Source organism: Oxyura jamaicensis, chromosome 1 (genome assembly GCF_011077185.1).
Source record: "Oxyura jamaicensis isolate SHBP4307 breed ruddy duck chromosome 1, BPBGC_Ojam_1.0, whole genome shotgun sequence".
NCBI lineage: Eukaryota > Metazoa > Chordata > Aves > Anseriformes > Anatidae > Oxyura > Oxyura jamaicensis.
The window spans coordinates 130,867,176-130,874,772 of record NC_048893.1 but is presented as its reverse complement, the minus strand read 5'-3'; the positions used below and the strand labels follow the sequence as shown (position 1 = coordinate 130,874,772).

The window sequence follows — 7,597 nt, the reverse complement described above, 5'->3', positions numbered from 1 at the left end:
AAAAATGCCAGGAAAATCTATTATTCTCTGCATTTTTTGGATATAAAAGCACTACTGTCTGTTACCAGCCAACTGGAATACAGCAAAAACAGCAGAATTTTTCAAGTCAAATTTTCTGAATTGGAAGACGACATGCCCTGAGTCGCCATCACTCCACGATTGTGCCTGGCAGTGAGGCTTGTGGCTTGTTTGGGCCGATTACACTCTTCATTTTTATCTCCACTTGATCCCCAGTTACTTCCATCTACTTCTTTTGGATCCCAGTCTTCACTCAACACTGCCACTAAGACTTCCTGGTCCTGTTTCCCTTTGTATTTTTGCCTCTTTACATGCTCAGGTTTTTACCACAACTTATCTCTGCCAACACTAGAACCTGCTGAGCATCCCTCACAGCAACACTTTCAGTAGTCTTTTGAATAGGTTTTCCTCCCTTTGTAACCATCTACATATTTTTTCAACTTCTTAACTTCAGTCTCCTGCTTCTTGAATTGCAGTCACTAATAACTAACACAAGTAACTACACTGATCACCTGTTTTTTAATCATACTATTCCTCTCATTTTAGAAGACATTTTCCACAATGATACCATATTGGACCTGTCTGATCTTCATCTCAAATAAGAGGACTATGGATATTCACAGCAGATTCTTTCCATGGTCTGGACCATATAGAAACCACTATAGAAACCACTATAGAAACCACTAAGACATTTAAGGAGTCAGGGGCATCTGCCTCCTTCGTTCAACCACAAGAACACTTTAAAGCCATACAATTTTTTTTTCTTTTTAGTCCTGTCCTTCATCTTTATCAGTTTACTCCATCTTTACGTGAATGAAATCACACATGTGATCCTAACATATACCTTCTAGTCTTCTTTAGCTGTTTCTGCTGGTGATTCACTATAGACACATCCACTTGTATACACACACTAATTCATAGGCAATTCATAGCAATCTTTAATATTTTTTTACAGATTTCTGCATAAAATATTCTGCAACAACTCAGCTTGCACTGCACCTATTCCTAGGCAGCTAAGTCAAGCCATTGCTATCCATAGAACATGAAGTATTTGAAAAATAGGAAACAAAGGATTTAGAGAAGAATAAATGGAACACTAAAACACTAAAGAATAAATGGAACACTAAAACATTAGACAATCATGTTGTTACACAGAATTCTTAGTTAATTTGTTCTATCCAATTTATTAATGCACATTAATAGTGTAATTTGGTGACAGCCTTCTAACAACACCTATGATAACTTTCCCAGTCTATCACTATAAGTGATTTAATTAAAACCATTGGCTAGAATTAAAATTATTGGCTATACGAGCTCACATAGATTTTCAGAAATAAACATATCCAATTATTCAAACAAATCATGAAGAATGAAATGAATTCTCCACCATTGGACTGATCGTTACTGAATATAAAGTATGTGTCAAGTTACTTTTTTACTTTTTTGAAGTGTGTGCCCTAGGTCAAGCACAGCTCCTGAGCCTGGAGCAGGATACTGTAAAGACATTAGAGCAAATGAATATTTGATCATCAAATACAAGGGAACACATCCAAGAGACAGAAGAGGTGATGTTTACATGATATGACATCATGCTTCAACAGGATCAAAGAATTGAGATTGGTATCTTTGAAGTATTTGGAGAAATCTGCTCTTTTCTTGCTCACATCAGCCCCAAGTGCCTCCTCCCTGACACTAACCCCATTCTACTTTTTTTCTCTGCTTAATCACTATTATATCCTTTTTTTAGATAATCTCAGAATCCTCTTTTGTTTCTTCCCTGCCATCTTTGTCTTATCTTGGAGAAGAATTAGAAGACCTCAACTTGAAAGAAAACAAATATATATTTGGTGTTTCTTTTTATGGCAACATAACGTGCTTATTAAAAGGCAGGAATCCAATCTTACATCCTGTGTATCCCATGCCTTTTCATTCCTGCTTCACAGTTCTAAAACAATTTAGTTGAAACTGTTCCAGTTCTGAAATCTTTCATCTCAACCAGTAAAAATTATCTGATAAAGCAAAAACCAAAGAAGCAAACAAAACAAAACAAAGCAAAACAAACAAACAAACAAACAAACAAAAAAACACCTGACATTAAAGGACTTCTCACCAGAAGATGAGAGATAATATGTTGGGTCAAGTTTTTAGTTTTCACTTTAATTTTTCACTTTTATTTATGTAGGGATGACCTACATCTTCACGTAAATATTATTATATTCAGGATGCACGGTGCTATCTTCCTTCTTATCTTGATTTGTGGGATCAGTAATAGCACTGGTAAAGGGGCATTATTTGCCTGAAAACTTTCAATATCCTCAAAGTAGTGGTATGGTTTTCAGAAAAGATGTATGGAAAGTCTGTTGCCAGTGACAACAGACAAATCTGGCTAACATATCTGTCCAAAAAAGTCTCAGCAAAGATTCACTGAACTGCAACAGAATCTCCTTGAGGCTCTCACTGAACATAATTTATTCTAGGTCTACAAGAACCCTTAATATATTCTAGGTCTACAAGAACCCTTTCTGTTTTAATCATTAAGTGATGAAATAGTCTCTTCAGGTGCCAGGACACTAATATTTCCATATTAGGAAACTAAGACTAAAAGAGATAAAACAAGGATTATACATTTGATTTAAAAGAACAGATTTAGAAAAGGGCATCCAGTCTGGCAAATGTGCGTGAGGTGGTTTTACCCAGCTGGACAGCTGAGCTCCACCACAACTGCACTCTTCTGCCCCTCCTCAAAGGTAAAGGGAAATAAAATATGATGAAAAAGGCTCAAGGGTTGAGATAAGGACAGGGAGATCACTGAAGAATCATCGTAATGGACAAAACAGACTCATTATAATGAGATTAATAAAATGTATTTCTATTACTAACAAGCTAGAGAAGTGAGAAACTGAAAAACAAACTAACACCACCTTCCCCCAATACATCCTCTTCCACCTTCTCCCCCTGAGTGGTGCAAAGGAACACAGGAACGAGGGTTGCAGTCAGTCCATAATATGTCTTCACTGCTCCTTCAAAGTCATTCTCTGCCCCTGCTCCACGTGGGGTCCCTCTCATGGGATGCTGTCCTTCCCAAACTGATCCTGTGGGGGCTGCCCACAGGCAGCAGCTCTTCAAGAACTGCTCCCACATGGCTCCGTACCACAGGGAGCAAACTGCTCCAACTGCATCAGGAGCAAACTGCTCCAATATGGGGCCCGCATGGGCAGCAGCTCCCCCCAGACTCCCTGCTCCTGCATGGGTTCCTCTCCACGGGCTGCAGCTCTGGCCCGGGGCCTGCTCCTGTGGGGGCTCTCCATGGGCTTCAGCCTCCTCCAGGCCACATCCACCTGCTCCACCGGGGGCTCCTCCATGAGTTGCAACGTGGAGATCTGCTCTGTGTGGGACCCATGGGCTGCAGGGGACAGCCAGGGGCCTCTCCACAGGTTGTAGGGGAACTGCTGGTCTGTGCTTGGAGCACTTCCTGCCCTCCTTTTGATCTGACTTTGATGTCAGCAAGACTGTTTCTTACTCCTCTCTCTCCCAGCAGTTTTGCAGCAGTTTTTTTCCCCTGTCTTAAATATACTCTCAGAGAGGAGCAAACAACATCACTGCAGCCTGTATCTGGGCTGCAGCAGGTCCCTTTGGAGCCAACAGGAACTGGCCCTTATCTAACATGGGGCAGCTTCTGGATTCTTTTCACAGAGGTCACCCCTCCAGCACACTGCTACCAAAACCTTGCCATGTAAACCCACTCCAGTGGGCTGAAAGGCCACAGAAAAGAAGCGGAGAGTGAGGTCATGGAGACACTGCAGAGAAATTTGAGGAATAGCTTTATGGTTGGGTATCAAGTCAGATTATTTTTCTATTGTGTCTTGACAAAAACAGACATTACCTCAAGGTTTATAAATTCTAAGATCTTCAGCTTTCCAAATTGTTTTCATCTTAGTTCTTTAGTTCTTTATTTTCCACGTACTTTTAAAATATATATATATTGCTCCACATAATTAAATTTAATCAATCTGACATTGTTAGTGAGATCCTAAATAATTTTATGAAGAACTTGTCTCCCAAATTCATCTTAAATTCATCTTAAACTGAAAGAGCTTTTTTTTTTTTTTTTTTTCTTTTTTCTTTTTTTTTTCCCAAATCCTTTCTTAAGCTAAGCTGTATAAATTGCCATTCTAATATTCTAATTAAGCTTTTATCAAGCTATTCTGAAGCCTTATTTCAAGAGCTACTATAGAGGAATTAGAAATATATTTGTGTGTGTGTGTGGCTGAGCTAGAAACTAACATTTAATTTCTTTAAACTGTGCAAATACCAACCTTTAACATATCTTTTGTTTTCACTTTTGATATTTGTCATCTGTTTTGAAGATTTGTTATACGCTAGCAATAGCCTTAAAATAAATAAATAAATAAATAAATAAATAAAAATCTTGCTAATAAGATACTTCAATTGTTTACTTTCTAATTCATGGCCACAAAAATGTTAATCTTTATAACAAAACTGTCACAAAAAAATAGTATCTCTATGGATCAGTTACCTAAAATAAGACAAACCCTAAAACCCACCATGTCCTGGTTTCAGCTAGGGTAGCGTTAATTTTCATCCTAGAAGTTGGTATGGTGTTCTGTTTTGGATTTAGGATGAGAACAATGTTGATAACAGTCTGATGTTGTAATTATTGCAGAGCAGTGCTTACACTAAGTCAAGGATTTTTCAGCTTCTAATACCACCCTGCCAGTGAGGAGGCTGGGGGTGCACGAGAAGCTGGGAGGGGACAGAGCCAGGACAGCTGACCCAAACTGGCCAAAGGGATATTCTATACCATGAGTTGTCATGCTGAACAATTAATAGGGGGTGGCTGGTTGGGATGGGGGAGACAGCTGCTCAAGGATGGGCTGGGCATCAGTCATGGAGTGGTGAGCAATTACATTGTTCATCACCTACTTTTTACATATTATTACTATTAATAATAATAATAATAATAATAATAATATTTCTTTTCCTTTTCTGTCCTATTAAACTGTCTTTATCTCAACCTACAGCAACCAAATTGTTATAAGCATTAGATCACCTTAATAGTTACTAATCACAGTGTTGATTTTTTTGATCTCAGGTCTGCTTTTTTGTTTTCTGAATTGTGTTATATAGCACATTCCTTACTGTATGTGTTCCCTGTTTTGATGTTTATCATTTCTAGGGGATGGTTTAAGGTTATTATTTTGCTGTACTGTGTGACACTGGCTTATAATATGATAAAATAACTGTTCATTAAGCTAATTTGGTATTTCTAGTCAGCATTGCCATCACCTCCATACTTTGGAAACTATATCTTAGAAGCTATTAATAATTATACAATTTAAATTTTCTCCTTAGGGAGCCTATCTGGGGGGTGGGACAGTGTGGGACATTTTTGCACACTTCTTCACTCTCCCTTTCTCCTTCCCCTCTTCCATCTCGTCCAGGCTAGTTACTATAGCTCTTCAAAACTTTGAATATCCTTGGGATGTTTGAACGAGCATGTTCCTATTGTTATGTCTCCTCAATATATTTCAGGTTTTGTTTAAGGTTAAGCAACTACTTAAGAATGTCAGCCAGAGGTCTGTTCTGAGGCACAGTAGTTATGAGTGGCAGGAAGTGTGGGAGGATATGGACAAGCACCTAGAGCAATGGACAACTCCAGTGCTTTGGAACTTCACCCCTGAACAAGTGAAGAATCCTAAAAAAAAAAAACCTGGCAGAATGCTTGAAAAAGATGTGTCATTACCTTGGCAATTCCAAAGAGACACAAATCACTGAAACGTGCTGGGATTTGGCCAGTGCTTACCAAGCTGCAATCAACATTACTGCAACCCCAGTGACAGGTCATTTCAACAGACCCCAAGGTTGGGCTAGAGAATCAACCCGTGTCAGTAGCAGTTGACTCTATATGCAAGATGAAACAATAGATGAGAAAGTCAGGTGGCTTAGAAAGCAAAGGATCTCCTAGTCAGAGGGGGGAGGAAGAAAATGAGGCAGGCTACTTTGAAGTGGCTGGGCCATCAGAGGAACAGGAAGATGAAGAGAAAGATATTATAAAAGCATGAAAAACAACCTGATCTCTAACCCAGGGTGAGCTACGAGATATGCAAAAAGGTTTCAGCCATTGTCCAGGTGAGCACATTGTCACCTGGCTACTCTGGCACTGGGATAACAGGGCCAATAGCCTGGGATTAGAGGGGAGGGAAGCCAAGCATCTGGGTTCCCTCACTAGGGAACGGGGCATTGACAGAGCATTTGGAAAAGAAGCACAAATCTTCACCCTTTGGAGGCATCTCCTGTCAGATGTGAAGGAAAAGTATCCATTCAAGGAAGATCTTGTATGTCAGACAGAGAAGTGGACAACCATGGAGGAGGCTATCTAGTACCTGTGGGAATTAGCAGTGCTGGAGGTGATTTATGGAAACCCAGACAACAAACAGATATCCAGAGATACACATGAAGCACATGAAGTCAAGTTTATACAACCTATGTGGTGGAAGTTTGTACAGAGTGCATCATCCTCATATGCCAGCTCTTTGGCAGTAATAACCTGGAAAGACCAAGGGGAACCCACACACAGTGGATGAATTCACTAGACAACTCCAGAAGTATGAAGTCACTCTTCTTCCCTTGTGTTGGGTCTGTCTGGGATGGAGTCACCTTTCCCTGCAGCAGCCCACACAGTGCTGTGCTCTGCACTCATAGCTGGAACAGCACTGGTATCACTCCAGTGTTGTGTCTATTGCTGCATAGTGCTGGCACAACATCAGAACTCCTTCCAGGCCCCCAAGAGCCAGCAGGCTGGGGGTGGGCAATTGATGGGGAGGGGACATCACCAGGGCAGCTGACCTAAACCAACCAAAGGGATATTTCATAACACCTGATGTCACACTCAGCAATAAAAGGGGGGCTCTCGTGGGGGAGGGTCTCTCCTGAACAACCGGTACGCGTTTTGAGGCCCTGCTTCCCGGGACGTGGCCAAACATCGCTCGTTGATGGGAAGTAGAGAATAACTTTTTTTTCTTTCTCTCTGTGCTTCCGTGCGGCCTTGTTGTTTCTTTTGTTTCTCTTTCTCCCCATTCCCCTTTCCTTAATTAAATCATTCTCATCTCAAACCTCGAGCTCTTTGTGTTGTCTTTTCTCCCTCTTCCTCTTTGAGGAGGGGAGGAGTGAGAGAGCAGTTGTGGTGGAGCTCGGCTGCCCACTCGAGTAAAACCATCACATCCCTATAGGTCTCCATCTTAGCTGTGGAGAAACCTTCCCAAGAATTCCACCAACTTAAAGAGAAAAGTTATAAAGGGGCAGAACCCATCTGTATTTCCGAAGTCAGAAATACAGCTAACTGTATTGGAGCCTGAAGTGAGTCTAACTGGGAATGAGTGGAAAAAGCACTCCATTATGACTGGGCTGGAGGCTCTGTGCATCCCTGAAAAAGACTACTTCACACATTCTGATCGCTACCACAATGGTGTACCAACAGCAATATCACACTAACCAAGACCCCTTGATTCCCATTAATGAGCTGATCTGTTGACTGGACAACCAAGGAGTGATCAGCCGG

The 7,597-nt window shown here is 40.7% G+C and overlaps 1 long non-coding RNA gene across 1 annotated transcript in view; it reads left to right on the top strand.

Annotated features, from left to right (window-relative positions):
• Positions 1 to 4,943, top strand: part of LOC118160612 — a 14,368-nt gene extending 9,425 nt beyond the window's left edge. The window contains exon 3 of the long non-coding RNA XR_004747599.1: positions 4,933 to 4,943. This is a non-coding gene — a long non-coding RNA (uncharacterized LOC118160612). The remainder of the gene's footprint in view (positions 1 to 4,932) is intronic.
• Positions 4,944 to 7,597: the final 2,654 nt, after the last annotated feature.